Here is a 17,070-nt window from a genome sequence, read left to right as displayed (position 1 = left end):
TATCATTAACTAGAACTCCAATTCCCTCTTTCTCCACACTCTCCTAACATCCATAAACTAACACCCACTTCCAATAACATTCGCCACCTCTCAGATTCACCACTTAGATTCAACTGTCATTCTTCCATTTATACTCTCAGCCATTCAAACGCTCAGCCAATCATCCAGCATTCTACTGCTCATCTACTCCCCCCTCCTCTTTCATTCCACTTACCATGTATCTTCTATACAGACAGCACTTACCATATTTACATTAATACAGGAACATCACAGTGGGGAATAAAGATCGTAAGAGCCTGTCAGATCAGGCCAGTGGGCCATCTGGTCCAGCATCCTGTTCTCACAGTGGCCAACAGTGGGAAGTCCAAAAGCAGAACCTGAGCACAGTCCCCTCTTACAGCTTCCGGCAACTGGTATTCAGAAGCATATTACATCTGACTATGGAGACAGAGCATAGCCATCATGGCTAGTAGCCACTGATAGCCTGATCCTCCATGAATTTGTCTAATTCTCTTTTAAAGCCATTCATGTTGGTAGCCATCACTGCCTCTTGTGGGAGTGAATTCCACAGTTTAACTATGTGCTGAATTAAGTTAATTCTTTTGTCTGTCCTGGATAGTCCAACATTGTTTCATTGGATATCCACACGTTCTAGTGTTATGAGTGAGGAAGAAATACTTTATCTGTCCTCTTTCTCCATGCCATGCATACTTCTATACACCTTTATTATGTCACCTCTTACCTTTTCTGTAAACTAAAAAGCCCCAAATGCTGCAACCTTTCCTCATAGGGGAGTCCCTCCATCCCCATAAATTGTGTATTTTGTAAATAATTTAATTTCTGCTGCTATTGCCAAGAAATTTAGTCTGTGCCATGAAACTAAATTGTTTTTTAACTTTTCTGTCACGCTAGAAGAGAAAGCCATCTGAAACCCTCTGTGCATCTTTAGAGCGCACTCTAACAAAGGTGTGCAGGGGGGGAACATGCAGACTGACTGAATGCAGGAATGAGAATCATGGAAATGAGAGTGATCACAGTCCTGAGAACATTGCACTTTCAGGTAAATTAATGGCAATTTCTGGCTGTCAGAGAAAGCAATCCACCAGAGGCAACTAAGGATCACCTGGTCATCCAGGGGCTCTTGCAAAGCCAGCTGCTAATGCTAGACGTGTGTCACCAATAAGCAGCTGGTCTACACAGGCTGACAATTCACATGGCAGGATGTGTTCAGCTAACACATTCTGCCAATGCAAGGATTGCTGCTTACATAATGGAACTTTCTCCCTCTCCTCTCCCCCACGCACTCCCTAATTATGTTTGAGAGACTCCTGTGATGTCCTTCCCTGGTTCTCCCTGTCAGGTTCCCACCTGCTTGTGGCTACTGCCTTTCACTAGGCACCACCAGGGACACCACCAGTCAAGACCGTCCTTTATATGGTTTCTCACTCCGCTCTAGCACAGATCTCACTAGATCCCACTGCTAGGCAACACCACCAGTCACTTCCTGTAACCAGTACTCCCAGAGACTTTTCCTCAGTCTCTCTATAGCTTGTTACTTTGTGACTGTGTGCCTATGCTGTTCCCAACCCCTTTGTATCTTTATATATAAAGCATACAACTCTGGGTTGCTCTGGATACTTGACTTGTTACAATATCTCCCTTCACCGCTGCCACCATTAGATACAGTTTCTGTTCAGCCTTGGTAATTACCTTGCCCTCCCTTCTGGTCTGTATATTCCCCCAGCCAAGGATCAGGCCTTTGGTAAACCAAATAAGTATTTATTTACTAATAACAGGAAATAACAAGATTACTTTAGGAATGTTTCACAAGCGTATGGTTTCATATATGGTCACCCTTTATGTTTCTGTTCATATATATACTCTTTAAATATCAGCCAAATACAATCCAAACTTCAATCAGAACTCTGCCAACCAACCCTCACCAAACGACCTCACTCCAACCAACTCAACAACTTCTCCCCCTCATCACTCACAAACCTCCATTTATACCTTCAGCCAGCCAGCCACTCAGCCAATCATCCAGCATACTTCAGCTTCTCACCCATGTACTCCCCCTTTCTCTCTCAGTCAATTACCATACATCACCTAATAGACCCGCACTTACCATATTTACAGATGCTTAACCTACAGGAACATCACAATTCCCCCAACGCTTCAGAACATATTTGGATAGGACAAGGGGCACATGTGCTCGGGGAGGAGGAGTTGTATTGTGCAAGCAGAAATTTTTGCAGTGATGGAACGTGTTAGTTGGATACTACCCCATGGTCCAGAATTATGAGTGCTGAACCAGTTCAGATAACAAGCAGGAGGTGGCATGTCTGAACATCTCCTATGTAAAAACAAAACAGACAGAGATGGTGGCATGCCTTGGAAATGATGTACAAGAATTCTTCTTCCAGAAAAGCTTAGTTTGTACTTGCTGGAAGGACACATTCCAGATAGGCAAAAGTACCTGAGGACGGTGCTGAGCAAGGCCAGTGAGGGTTGAATCTAGGGACGGGGAGAAATTGTATTCTGTTCGTATTCACAGCTGGATTGATCCAATTTGCACTTTCTGAAATAATATGAAAACCAAAATACCATCCTTCACAATACACACTTATCCAAATTTTGCAATGCAGTTCTCCAACCAATGGTTACAAAAATGCATATGCAAGGGGAAAGTGTGAATAAAACTGGATGTGTTAGTGAAAACAACATACAAAAATGCATTAGAATAAATTGCAAAAATGTGTTTGTTAGGAAAAATTTACACTAAGATGCTGAAGAACTTTCAGAAGGATTTTTTTTCAATTGGAATTGCTGCAGAAATGTAAAAAACTGAATTTAATATTGGAAACAATTAGAAACAGAGAGAACCAAACTTGACAGCTCCTTCCATCCCTAGCTGAGATCAGGGGAGAGGGGGTGTGGCCTTGGGGGAGTCCTGTGGGGCACAGAGAATGGCCTGAAAGGGCTACATTTGACCCCTGGACCAGAGTTTCTTCGCCCTGGCATAGATTGCTGATCCTGCTCTCTGTCTCCAAAAAGAGAAATGTCAAAGCATTATCTTACACAATTCAAAGGACAGTCTTTTCAAAGGGACCCAGAGCACATCCCCAGAAATCTTATATTTTAGCAAAGCAGGTGAATAACTGTGTGCTTTTGGTTTCCCTGACCTGCATCCATACAGCCATATACACTCGTTGCTTCTGGTGAGAATGCTTTTCTTCCTTTCCTTCCCCGAAGTGGGCCCAATGCCAGTGTTCTCATTCCAAGCAGGTTATCCAGAGTCTTGGCTAGATGGGGATTGTTTTTATGCAGTGTAGGAAGGAACTTGCAGTTGCTGACTACATTTACTCCTCCACTCAGGAGCAATTATAGAGTATAATTGACTTGAAAAGAGGATGTGGTTAAGAGGTCATTCTGGGATGTAGTTATGGCCAACTTTTGCACAGATCTGTGCCTGGGAATTGAGTGGTTTTAATGTAATTTTATTTTTCTTACTGCAAAATAATCTTTGGGAGGAACCTCATTCTTTCACACTTCCTTCCTGATGGCCAAATGAGACATGTACATCCATCCATTTGTATCTTTCCCCCGACTGTTTTATTCATTCTTTAAAGGTGAAAGCAACCTCTGGAAGTTGAGAGTTTCAGAGGCAGGAAGACAAGGCTTACTTCCTCCTTTCTCTTCCTGCCATATGTCTGTTCAAAATCACCACACAACTATTTTTCTTCCTGTAGGGGAAAAGTTACAGGTCCCCCAAACAGCTGTAAGCATGAGGTCCCAGATTTATTTATTTAACCATCTTTCATGCAACAATTACAGGGTGGTGTAAAATGCACATAAACACATATTGTAGCAGCTATACCCACATGCAAATCAGGTCCACAGTGATGCATCTTGGGCTTTCTTACAGTAATAGTGCAGTACCATCTTCCACCACTTGGTGTGCTGTTTTCTCACCCCCTACAGGCTAACAATTGAACTAAGATGATGACCTATACCCCCATATTACAGCAAATCAACTATACGTTTTGGAAAGTTATGTCTTTGTTATGCATTGGGACACCTCTTAAGATACTGTAACCAAATTTTGCAGGATGTTTCCTTAGATTAAGGAGCAGGCTTTCACCTATGTTTGGATACAATTGGACACAATTTCGAATCTTTCAAAACTGCTCAGATTTTAACTAAATCTTGTGTGGCGGTTTTTGAGAGCAAGGTAGGTTTTAACCCAAGCTTGGATATAGTTGGACACCTTTTTGAATTAAGATGCCAAACGGAACATTTCAAAACCACTGATTTTAACCACTGCACTGATTTCTTGGTTTCTTAGAATTCCCAAGCAATGCCAGATATGAGGCTGCTAGTAAATTATAAAGCCCTCTTCAGCCAAGGTGCGAGTGGCTCATACATCATCCCTCAAGACCACACACTCCAAATATACAGCTGGATGCAGAAACGGCATCATATATACCCCAACAGTTAATTGGAACTAATTATGTGTCCAACCCTCATTTTTGGATTGAGCAGATGGCATGCTTTGCTGGATCAAGCGAAAGGACTATCGAGTCCAGCATTCAGTTTTCACAGTGGCCAACCAGATGCCTGTGGAAAGCCCAAAAGCAGGCATGAGCACAATAGCACTCTCGTGCTTGCGATGCCCAGTAACTGGTAATCAGAGGCATACTGCTTCTGATCCTGGAGGTAGCATATAAACATAATGACTAGTAGCATTTCCTACAGATGAGAGAGAGAAAGAGTTAGATAAGAACATAAGAAGAGCCTGCTGGATCAGGCCAGTGGTCCATCTCCTGTTCTCACAGTGGTGAACCAGATGCCTATGAAAAGCACAAGAGCAGAACCTGAGCACAAGACCCCTCTCCCCTCATGCAGCTTCGGGCAACTGGTATTCAGAAGCACATTACGTCTGACCATGGAGGCAGAGCATAACCATCATGTCTAATAGCCACTGGTATGTTGTCAGCGATGATATGCTGAAGCGATATGCCCGAAGAATAATGCGCCCAAACAAGCAGAATGCCCACGAACGTAGAATAACGACGGACAACAGCAAGTTATGTATAGATGGATCTTTACTGATCCCTAAGACAAAGGTTACTTGATAATACAATTCTCTTACTCCGACTAACATCCCCCACACCTTGAGATTTCTCTGCCAAGGCTTTATACACTTTCGGTTCAGTGCCAGCTGCAGTTCGTCCTTGGACAGCAGCACAGTTTTAACACATTACTTGTCTTTCTGGAAACACTTCACTGTTCAGAAGCCTACATGGTAGCCTTATCTAATCCTCTTTTAAAGCCATCCAATTTGGTGGCCATCACTGTCTCCTGTGGGAGCAAATTCCATAGTTTAACTATGTGCTGCGTGAAGGAGTACTTTCTTTTAACTTTCCTGAATCTTCCAACATTCAGCTTCATTGAATTTGTTCTAACACCCAATTATTTGTCTAATGAGTTGAACTAGAAATAATTGGGTGTTAGAACAAATTAAACAAGAACTGTCACTAGAAGCTAAAATGATGTAACTGAGGTTATCCTACTTTGGACACATCATGAGAAGACATGATTCACTAGAAAAGACCATAATGCTGGGGAAAACAGAAGGGAGTAGAAAAAGAGGAAGGCCAAACAAGAGATAGATTGATTCCATAAAGGAAGCCACAGAACTTACAAAATCTGAACAGGGTGGTTAACAGATGCTATTGGAGGTTGCTAATTCATAGAGTCGCCATAAGTCATAATCGTCTTGAAGGCATATAACAACATGTCCTGGTAAGTACCTGATTTCACACTATGGCTGCACATTATTTCCTCTACATTTTAAGTGTGCCCTTCTTCCTTGGGGTGGTCATGGTTCCCATCTGTTTTCATCCTGAGGGGCACATTAGGCTGAGAGATGGTGAATAGCCCATGGTCACCCAGTAAACTTTGTAGCTCATTTCCATTTTAAAAAAATAATTAAAATTATTTACATGCAGGCCAAGTTTATTAAGTAGATCCACACACTATGTTTAAAGCACATCCAATTCACATTTAAAGCACATGACTTTCCCCAAACAATCCTGGGAAGTGTAGTTTCCCCCTCACAGTTATAGTTCCCACCACCTTTAACATACTAAGTTACCATGATTCTGTGGTGTGATTCATGTGATTCAAATGTGTGTTAATGTGCTTTAAATGAATGGTGTGGATCTGCCCTAGGTATGATGTTCATTCATTAGAAAATTGAAAATAACAATTTTAAAAGATCCTTTTTTAAACAGGGGAAGGGTTCCATGTGCTCCGCTCAACACCCTTAAACCCACTAATGCTGTACTTTGTTGGTTGCATGATGGTTTGCTTTCTTGTGAACAGGGAAACCGCCTGTCTGCCAGTGTATCACATACATGGTATATATATGCTTGCTGTCTGCATAGATAATACATTAAATTATTAACACAATGCTTTTACTATAGGCTCAGAGCACTTTATATCAATCATTTTTACACAGTCCTGCACATCCCTTTTCATTTTAATAGAGCTTGTGCAAGAGACATTAATGATGAATTGTACCCAACACTGCTGACAGCAAGATGGTTAAAAAGAAAAAAGTACTACAATATTTTAAATACATACCTAGCTTAGTATGGAATAGCTAGTAGCTATCTCTCTCCCCACACACTGAATCTCCATCCTGCAGATGATCACTAGCAATTGCTAGTTTTATTTCTTTGCTCCTGTAATAGCTTGGAAAACAGCAAAATTTTAAAAAACCTAACCACTTTAGATTTGAGTCATATACCTATAAAAGGAACTAAATAAAAAGATCCAGATGCAAGTCTTATGCTATTTAATCATCTCAGAAACAGACTCTCTCCCCCCCCCTTTCTTACCAAAGTAAAGGGAGTGTTGAGAATGTAGGCTGCTGGGAAGTCTATCTGTCTAGTTTTCCAGAAAGACAGAAACGAAAGACAAGTAAAGGGTTAAGGTGTGCAGCAGCTCAAGGACAATGCAAAGAAGAGGCTGCAGCTGGCACAGAGCTAACCCAGTCTATAAAGCCTTGAAAAAGAAACTACAAGGTGTGGGGGTGTTAGGAGTGTAAAGGAAAGCATTAGTATCTGTATTGTATCCGTTCCTGTAAGAAATCCTGTCAGTAAAGACTCTTAACAAATAACGGCCTGTGTGTGTGTATCTTCAACGAGAGCTATTCCTCTGGGCACACGCATTCGACACACCGCTGCCAACAAGGGTTATGGGCCCAGCTAGCCCAGCAAGCCCGCTAGCTCAGCAAGCCAGCAAGGAAGAGTGAGTGATCGTCAATAGTGTCTGGGAGCGTTCAGGAGACGTGGCTACGGGCATGGCGGTCTCACTTTCAGCAGGGATTGTGATGTTCCTGTATTAGTGTAAATAGGGTAAGTGCTGTTTGTATAGGAGATACCTGGTAAGTAGAATGAAAGAGGAGGGGGAGTGAATGGGCAGTAGAATGCTGGATGATTGGCTGAGTGTTTAAAATGGCTGACAGTATAAAAAGGAAGAATGACAGGTAAATCTGGGTGGATGTGGGGTGGATGTGAGGTGGATGTGGTGTGGACGTTGGTGGACTTGAGAGGGTTGTTTTGGTGGGTTTTGAGAGGAGAGGGTGGAGTTCGGATTAATACTAAGACCAGTACCTCAGGAATAGATGTAACCATATGCTTAAGTGCCTTTTAAAGAAATCTTGTTATCTCTGTTATATAATAAAATACTTATTTGGTTTACCAAAGGCCTGATCCTTGGCTGGGATTTCACAGACCAGAAGGGAGGATGAGGTAAATAACCAAGGCTGAAGAGTGACAAATGGTGGCAGCGGGTGAAGGGAAGAATATAACACCACAAGTATTCAGAGCAAACCAGAATTATAAGCAGTCTGAGTAAATCAAAGGGATTGGGACAGTTTAAGCACGCAGTCACAGAGGTAACCTAATTGAGGGAGACTCAGGCAGAGTCTCTGGGACTACTGGTTATAGGACGTGACTGGTGGTGCTGCCTAACAGGGGGATCTGTTGAGATCTGTGCTAGAGCGGGGAGAGAAATCATATAAAGGACAGTCCGGACTGGTGGAGTCCCTGGTGGTGCCTAGAGACAGGCAGTAACCATGAGCAGGTAGGAACCTGACAGGGAGAGCCAGGGAAGGGCGTCACATGTGGTGGCAGTAGCGGTGGGATACGAACACAGGAGACTACGTCGCAGGTGTTGGCTGTAGCAGTGAGATACGAATACTAGAGAATCCCTACCAGTGGTGTGGCAAACAGAAATAACAAAACAAGATTACTTGTGAGAGTGACTGGCAAAGAGTGTGTGGCAAAGAGTGAGTGAACTCAAACACCATGGCTGAATATATAAAAATGAAAAGAGAGGAGCTGGTGGAGAAGTGCATAACATTCAATTTACCTCACGAGGGTAAAGGGGTAGATGAATTGAGGGTAGCACTTATAGGATTTGCAACTGCCCAGCAAAAACAACCTGTCAGGGAAGAGATCCCAGAAGGATACTTAAGCAATCCCGCTTATATAGAGTATTTGAGAGAGGAGAGAGAAGTTGAGGAGGGAGACTGAGGAAAAAGACAAGCAGAGGGAGTTGGAAGCTGAGAGATTGAGGATGGAAGCTGATGGGAAAGATAAACAGCGAGAGTTAGAAATTGAGAAGTTGAAGATGGAAACTGAGAGATTGAGGATGGAAGGTGCAGAGAAGGAAAAACAGAGGGAGTTGGAATTTGAGAGAATGAGAGTGGATGCGGAATTACAGGTAGAAAAGTTAAAATTTGAAAGAGAGAAGTTTCATTCTGATGAGACAAGGAAAGACAGAGATGGAGCAAAAATAAAAATTACTCCAAAGGACTTTGCTGTCTATGAGCCTGGTCAAGATCCTCAAATTTATCTCACAACCTTTGAAAAGGCAGCTCAGTCGTGGGGGCTACCTGAAGATAAATACATGCAGTATTTATCAAACCTGATCAAAGGGGAATTGGCAGAGGTATACCAATATTTTCCCTAAGACAAGCCCGTCACCTATGCTGAGTTTAAAGAGGCAGTCTACAAAAGATTCAGACTGATTATTTTAGAAAGCTTTTCCGAAACTGTCAGATCCAAGCAGGAAGGTCTTTTGTTGAACTGGGAGCAAAGTTGATGGATATATTTGGAAAGTGGATGAGTAGTGCCAAAGCTCAGTCTGTGGAGGAGGTGAAAAACCTCATGATACTGGATCAATTATACCATCAGTTACCACCAGAAATAAGGCTCCTTGTCAAGGACCGTTCCCCTACATCTGTGCGGGAGGCCGCCGAGATGGCGGATCACTTTGCCTCCAACAGAACTGGCTGGGTGGGGAAAACATCAAGAGATTTTAAACCCAGACCATATAATGCTGGCAGAAGGGATGTGGTACCACAGCGAGTGAGTCCTCCAGTAAAATCTGAAGGGCACAGGACACCCCAGAGTGGATCTGTGTACCCTAAAACAGAGGAGAAATTATGCTACAAATGTGGTAGACCGGGGCACCTACGTTTTCAATGTGAGGTTGCCAACCCCATTAGTAATCCTGCTCAGACAAGGGCAGTGAAAACAGAGCCCAAGGCTTTAGAAACAGCGAAAAAGGTTCAGTTTTGCCAGATAAACTGGACAGAAGTAACAGACCTTGATTCAAGTCTGAGAGAGGAAGTGAGTGTACAAGGGGCAAATTATTGGGCATTGCTTGACACTGGTGCCGCTCAGACGTTACTGAGGCCAGATTTAATAAAATCTGAAGAAATATTACCTCAGGAAACTGTGAATATCCAAGGAGTGAGGGGTCAACCAGAAAGCTTGCCTGTGGCCCTGGTGAAAATGGCGTGGAGAGGCCGAGAGGGCAGATATAAAGTAGGCATTAATGCCCAGCAACAAGAACCAGTAATACTGGGAAGAGATGTTATGGGAGCCCAAGGGAAAATATATGTGATGACCAGACAGCAACTTGGCAGAGAAACAGAAGCCATGTTAAGGGGGGCTGAAACAAACAGGGTGGAAACTGTTGGCGAGCCTCAGGTCGCCATAACAACCACTAGCAGGCCTGCTGAAGGAGACAAACTGTATCAGCTGGTCTCTGGGGAAGAGACAGAGCATTTCAGAGAAGAACTGAATAAGGATACCAGCCCTGACCCAACAGATTCCTTTCACTGACAAACTGAGGAATCAAGTTGTGTGTGAGAATGGGATTTTATATAGACTGTGGATGCCTGCTGAGAGAAAGGATGAATGTGAACCAGTGAAGCAATTGATAGTACCTAGCAAATACAGAACCAGATTGCTAGAGGTAGCCCACGATGTCCCATGTGCAGGACATCTGGGAATAAAAAAGACCAAGAGGAGATTGGCTGCACACTATTATTGGCCAAACATCTCCAAAGATGTAAAACAACATTGTCTATCTTGTGGTATATGCCAAAAGGTGGGAAAAAGTGGAGTAAAGACTAAGGCACCCTTAAAGCCCCTTCCTATAATTGGACAACCCTTTTATAGAGTGGGAATAGATTTGGTGGGCCCTTTTTCCAAACCCACAAGGCATGGCAAGAAATATCTAGTGGTGGTGGTGGATTTTGCCACCAGGTACCCAGACGCAGAAGCACTAAGATCTGTAGAAGCCCCTGTAGTGGCAGAGGCTTTATTAAAAATCTTTATGAGGCTGGGTTTCCCTCATGAAGTGTTGACAGATCAAGGCAGTGTATTCATGGGAGAAGTGATGCAATGTATGTGGAAATGTTGTGGTCTAAAACATCTAAAGACCACTACTTACCATCCCGCCACTAACGGGCTAACTGAGAGATTCAATGGAGTTTTGAAGGGCATGATAAGAAGCTATGTGCAAGATCACCCACAAGACTGGGATGAACGGTTGGGATGCTTCTTATTTGCATACAGAGAAGTCCCTCAAGAGTCAACAGGCTTCTCACCCTTTGAACTCATGTTCACTAGAAAAGTGAGGGGACCTTTGGAACTATTAAAAAATTCATGGGAAGGAACCCTGGGAGAGTACAAAACATCTGTAGTAGATTTTGTATTGGAATTCCGCAATAAATTAACATCAATGATGGAGGTGGTGAAAAAGAATTTGAGTCAAGCACAGCAGAAGCAAAGTTACTGGTATGACAGAACAGCCAGGGAACGTGTGTATGATGTGGGAGATAAGGTTATGGCGTTCATACCCAGGAAACATGACAAATTACAGGCTAACTGGGAAGGACCATATACCATCAGAGAAAGGCTTGACACAGTGACGTATGTAATCACCACAGACCAATTAAACAAAAGCAAAGTGGTTCATGTAAATATGTTAAAGCCTTACCATACCAGGGATGCACAGGTGTTGCAAGTTACCTTATTCTCTGAGGGAAGTGGGCCTGAACTTCCGGATTTGGTACAGGAAAGCAAAGACAAAGGAGGGGTAGATCAAGTGGAATGGTCAGAAGAGGTGAAGGAGGAAGTAAAAGAAGAGATTCTGAGAGTTTTGAAAACTTATAGGAATCTCTTTAGTAATAAACCTGGCCGAACCAGTATAGTTATACATTCTATTGATACTGGAGATCATGCCCCAATCAGATCTATGCCATACCGTGTGAATGGGAAAGTTTTGAGTGAGATCAAAAAGGAGGTGGAAGATATGCTGGAGTTAGGAGTGATCAGGGAATCCATCAGTCCCTGGGCCTCAAGTATTGTCCTGGTTCCGAAAAAAGATGAAACGACAAGGTTTTGCATTGATTATCGGCTAATCAATAAAATCACGGTCCCAGATGCGTATCCTATGCCCAGGGTAGACGCAATGTTAGAGTTATTGGGGGCAGCAACCATTATCTCTACACTAGATCTCTGTAAAGGATTTTGGCAAATGGAACTAGACGAGCAATCCAGAGCCAAAACTGCCTTCAGTACACCAGATGGGTTATATGAGTTTGTGACCTTACCAGTGGGACTAAGGAATTCACCAAGTTCATTTCAGAGGCTAATCAATACTGTGTTGCGAGGCATGTCAGATTTTGCAGTGGCCTATATTGATGACGTGGCCATTTTTAGCAAATCGGTGCCTGAGCATGTCCAACACCTAACAACAGTATTAGAGGTCTTAAGAAAAGCAGGCCTCACAATAAAAGCTAAGAAATGCCAGTTTGGACTAAAGGAAGTAATCTATTTAGGACATAAGGTGGGGGGTGGGAAAATCACCCCCTTATGGAGCAAGGTGGAGGCAATACAAGCGTGGCCTATCCCCTTAACCAAAAAACAAGTAAGGGCATTTCTAGGTGTGGCTGGTTTTTATAGGAAGTTTGTGAGAAATTTTGGGGAAATAGCAACCCCCTTGCATGAATTAACAAAGAAGTGTTCTGAGCGTGTGGTATGGACGGATGAATGTCAGAAGGCTTTTGATCTGCTGAAGCAAGCCTTGTGCCAAGGACCCATATTAATAGCACCAGACTATGAGCAACCATTCATCGTGGCTACAGATGCGTCGGACCTCGCGCTGGGAGTCGTCTTGCTGCAGGAGAGAGAAGGCACCAGACATCCAGTGGCGTACCTGAGTCGCAAGCTGACGCCAAGGGAGAAAAACTATTTGTCGGTCCAAAAGGAGTGCCTAGCGGTCGTGTGGGGACTGAACAAGTTGCGCCCATACGTGTGGGGACGAAGATTCACGGTAACAACGGATCATCGGGCCTTGTTATGGTTGCAGACTATGAAAAACCATAACACTATGCTGCAGAGGTGGTCCTGGGCCCTACAGGACTATCAAGTGGACTTCCAGTTCATAAAAGGCAAGGACAATGTACTGGCCGATGGACTTTCCAGGCAAGTGGCTGGGACTGCAGTGACGTGACAAAAAAGACATTGTCCCCATAGAGACTTGTTTATTTGTTAATGCGGCGTATAAATCCTGGAACAGGAATAACACTCTGCCGTTATGTTAAGGGGGGGAAATGTGATGTTCCTGTATTAGTGTAAATAGGGTAAGTGCTGTTTGTATAGGAGATACCTGGTAAGTAGAATGAAAGAGGAGGGGGAGTGAATGGGCAGTAGAATGCTGGATGATTGGCTGAGTGTTTAAAATGGCTGACAGTATAAAAAGGAAGAATGACAGGTAAATCTGGGTGGATGTGAGGTGGATGTGGTGTGGACGTTGGTGGACGTTGGTGGACTTGAGAGGGTTGTTTTGGTGGGTTTTGAGAGGAGAGGGTGGAGTTCGGATTAATACTAAGACCAGTACCTCAGGAATAGATGTAACCATATGCTTAAGTGCCTTTTAAAGAAATCTTGTTATCTCTGTTATATAATAAAATACTTATTTGGTTTACCAAAGGCCTGATCCTTGGCTGGGGTTTCACAGACCAGAAGGGAGGGTGAGGTAAATAACGAAGGCTGACGAGTGACAAATGGTGGCAGCGGGTGAAGGGAAGAATATAACACCACAAGTATTCAGAGCAAACCAGAATAATAAGCAGTCTGAGTAAATCAAAGGGATTGGGACAGTTTAAGCACGCAGTCACAGAGGTAACCTAATTGAGGGAGACTCAGGCAGAGTCTCTGGGACTACTGGTTATAGGACGTGACTGGTGGTGCTGCCTAGCAGGGGGATCTGTTGAGATCTGTGCTAGAGCGGGGAGAGAAACCATATAAAGGACAGTCCGGACTGGTGGAGTCCCTGGTGGTGCCTAGAGACAGGCAGTAACCACGAGCAGGTAGGAACCTGACAGGGAGAGCCAGGGAAGGGCGTCACAGGGATGCCATTGGAAAGGCTCACCGATCGAAACTATTCATGTTGGCGATTAAGGATGCAAGCGTTCCTTACTAAGGAAGATTTATGGCAGGTAATTGTGAATGACCCACTGGCGGAACCGCAACCGGCTCCATGGATTCGAATGGATGAAAGAGCAAGGGCATTTATCATCTTGGCAGTAGATGATTCCCAGTTGCTGTATATACAAGATAAGCCGACGGCGAGGCTGATATGGATTGCGTTAAACGAGGTGCACGTAAGAAAAACAGTCAGCAGTAAAATCCATTTAGCACGCAGACTTTATCAGATGAAGTTGCCTGATGACGGGACAATGTCTGCTCACTTACTGGACATTAAGAAACTGTTTGCAGAGTTGCAAGAAAGGACTGTGGTGCACACACAGTTGCAACAAGTGTATATCATTCTCTCTTCACTAAATTCGTCATGGGATCCGGTCGTGAGCTCGTCAGAAGCCATGCCAGACGAGGGTCTGACAGTCAAGTACGTATCGGGCAAGCTGCTCCAGGAGTGGAAGAGACGAAATGAAGCCGAAGGAAGGGAGCGAAATGAGAAAAGAGAAAGCAGAAAGCTAAACTTTAAGGACACGGAAGCACGGTCTTTCAGACTAAAGGCCTGCTACTTGTGTGGTTCTAATACTCATCTACGAAGAGACTGTGACGCGAAGCGGAAAGGACAAGGAAGAAAGTCTTCGAAAGTGCAAGTCGTAAGAGTATCAGGTTCAAGAAAAGAGGACAGAGATTGCACTGTATGGGTTGTAGACTCAGGCACTACCCACAGTATGGTTAAGGACAAAACATTATTCAAAACTACAATTCCCACGAAAGAAGATGTTGTGCTTGCGGATGGCACGCACAGACAGGTATTGGGGAGGGGAACTGTAAAGTTGAGTGTACTTAACACTGTAATGACTGACGTATTGTATGTCCCAGGTTTAGAGAGTAATATCATGTCTGTTAGGAAACTAAACGCTATGGGATATGTTGTCACGTTTAGTCAAGGGACATGTGAGATAAAGAAAGGGGACAAGCTCTATTTAAAAGGGTATTTTGAGAATTCACTGTTTTACATACAATTAAACCCCACAGGAAGTGCCACTATGATAGCAAACAAGAAACCTCATGATAGATGCATTCACCTATGGCACAGAAAACTTGGCCATGCTAATTTCGGTACCGTCATAAAAACACCCAATAATAGTAAGGATGTAACATTCAATGAGTGTAACCAGCATGTGGAATGTGATGTATGTAATCAAACTAAAGCCACAGTTGCTCCCACATGTAAAGAAGCAGAGAGCAGCACCAGTGCACCATATCAAACTATCCATATTGATCTTGCAGGACCGTTTCAAAGCTCCCAAGGTGGTGCCAAATATGTCCTAGTAATAGTAGATGACTATACCAGGTTTTGCAACATATATTTGTTACATGCGAAAGACGAAGCAGAGGGGAAACTGAAACTGTTTGTGAAAAGGATTGAGGTGCAACATGGTATAACAATCCAACGAATACACTCTGACCAAGGGGGAGAATTCACTGGTAAATCACTAGAGCAGTATCTGTTAAGGAAAGGGATAGAACATACTTTAACAGCCCCATTTTCTCAGTTTCAGAACGGTATAGCAGACAGAAAAAATAGAACACTACAGGATGCAACTAGAGCCATGTTAAGGGACTCTGATTTAACGAATGCTTTTTGGAGAGAGTGTATGTTGTACGCAAATTATATTCAAAACAGGCTGTATCATAGGGCAATACACATGTCACCATATGAAAAACTCAATGGAAAGAAAGCAAAACTGCAGCAAATTGTGAGATTTGGGCCAAGTGCTGGGTGCACATCCCCAAGGGAAAACAGAAGGGGAAACTGGCTCCCAGAGCACAAAAAGGACATGTACTGGGATTCCAAAATGCCTATTACCATATCTGGATACAGAATCAAAGAAGGGTGGTGCTTAGCAGAAGCATCAAAGTCCAAGAACAGGATTGGGATAACACTGAGTATGTCGAACTAGGCAACAGGATGAACCCACTGAACAAGAGATAGAGCAAGGGATAAAACAAGAGGAAGAGGAACAACCTCTTGCTAGCGTGAATGAGAGAGGCAAAGAGGAAACAGAGCCTCCGGTGACATTGAGACGCTCAGAAAGAGCGAATCTAGGAAAGCCACCTGAGAGGTTTCAGATTGGTATAGTAAAGGGCCAAGACACAATGAGGTGCAAAGACAAGGACGATGGTGAAACATTGTACCTGGATTGTATAAAATGAAGATCGCCAGAACGGTAGAATATGTCTATAGAAAATGACTGTAACTGTGAAAATTGTCTTTATGGAAAAGGTGGGAACTGTAGGCTGCTGGGAAGTCTATCTGTCTAGTTTTCCAGAAAGACAGAAACGAAAGACAAGTAAAGGGTTAAGGTGTGCAGCAGCTCAAGGACAGTGCAAAGAAGAGGCTGCAGCTGGCACAGAGCTAACCCAGTCTATAAAGCCTTGAAAAAGAAACTACAAGGTGTGGGGATGTTAGGAGTGTAAAGGAAAGCATTACTATCTGTATCTGTATTGTATCCGTTCCTGTAAGAAATCCTGTCAGTAAAGACTCTTAACAAATAACGGCCTGTGTGTGGGTATCTTCAACGAGAGCTATTCCTCTGGGCACACGCATTCGACACACCGCTGCCAACAGAGAAAGGTTATCATTAAGTCTGCTACAGCGAGATTTGCTATGAACAGGGTGGTGGCAAAATGCATCCATTTGTTTTTGATCATGACGTGACACACCAAGACATTGCCATAGAGGGAGAACACTATGATAAAGGAGTATGCCACAATGAGGAGGGTTTTTACAAGCAGACTTTGTGAACCTGACCCATATCTTTTCCCGTCCAGAAAGCTCTGCCAGTCTGCAAGCATATAGTTCATCCAAGATAAAAGTCAGAGATGTTTGGAAGTTCAGACAATCTCAAGCTCCCATTCACTGGAAACTTTTCGGATCTCACAGAGCATTAGCCAAGTAAGTGAGGTAAAGTCATATATAGCAAGTAATCATTTCCAGGAGATTGGGGGGAATCAGCATCTCTCTTCAAATTAAAAAACAGCTCCTCTATGAGCAGCGTTGCATGCCCAGTCAATAGGATACATAACAAAACATACTCAGCTTTTGTAAGGCAATACAGTCTTTATGACTTTGAGCAAGCTGCAGAAATCTCTTGGTAAAATATCAGTGGACATTCCATATAATTGCTGTAATCTTTGTAGGTCTCTCAAATAA

Source organism: Rhineura floridana, chromosome 5 (assembly GCF_030035675.1).
Source record: "Rhineura floridana isolate rRhiFlo1 chromosome 5, rRhiFlo1.hap2, whole genome shotgun sequence".
Lineage (NCBI taxonomy): Eukaryota > Metazoa > Chordata > Lepidosauria > Squamata > Rhineuridae > Rhineura > Rhineura floridana.
The sequence above is the reverse complement of the archived record's forward strand: the minus strand, read 5'-3'. Positions refer to the sequence as shown.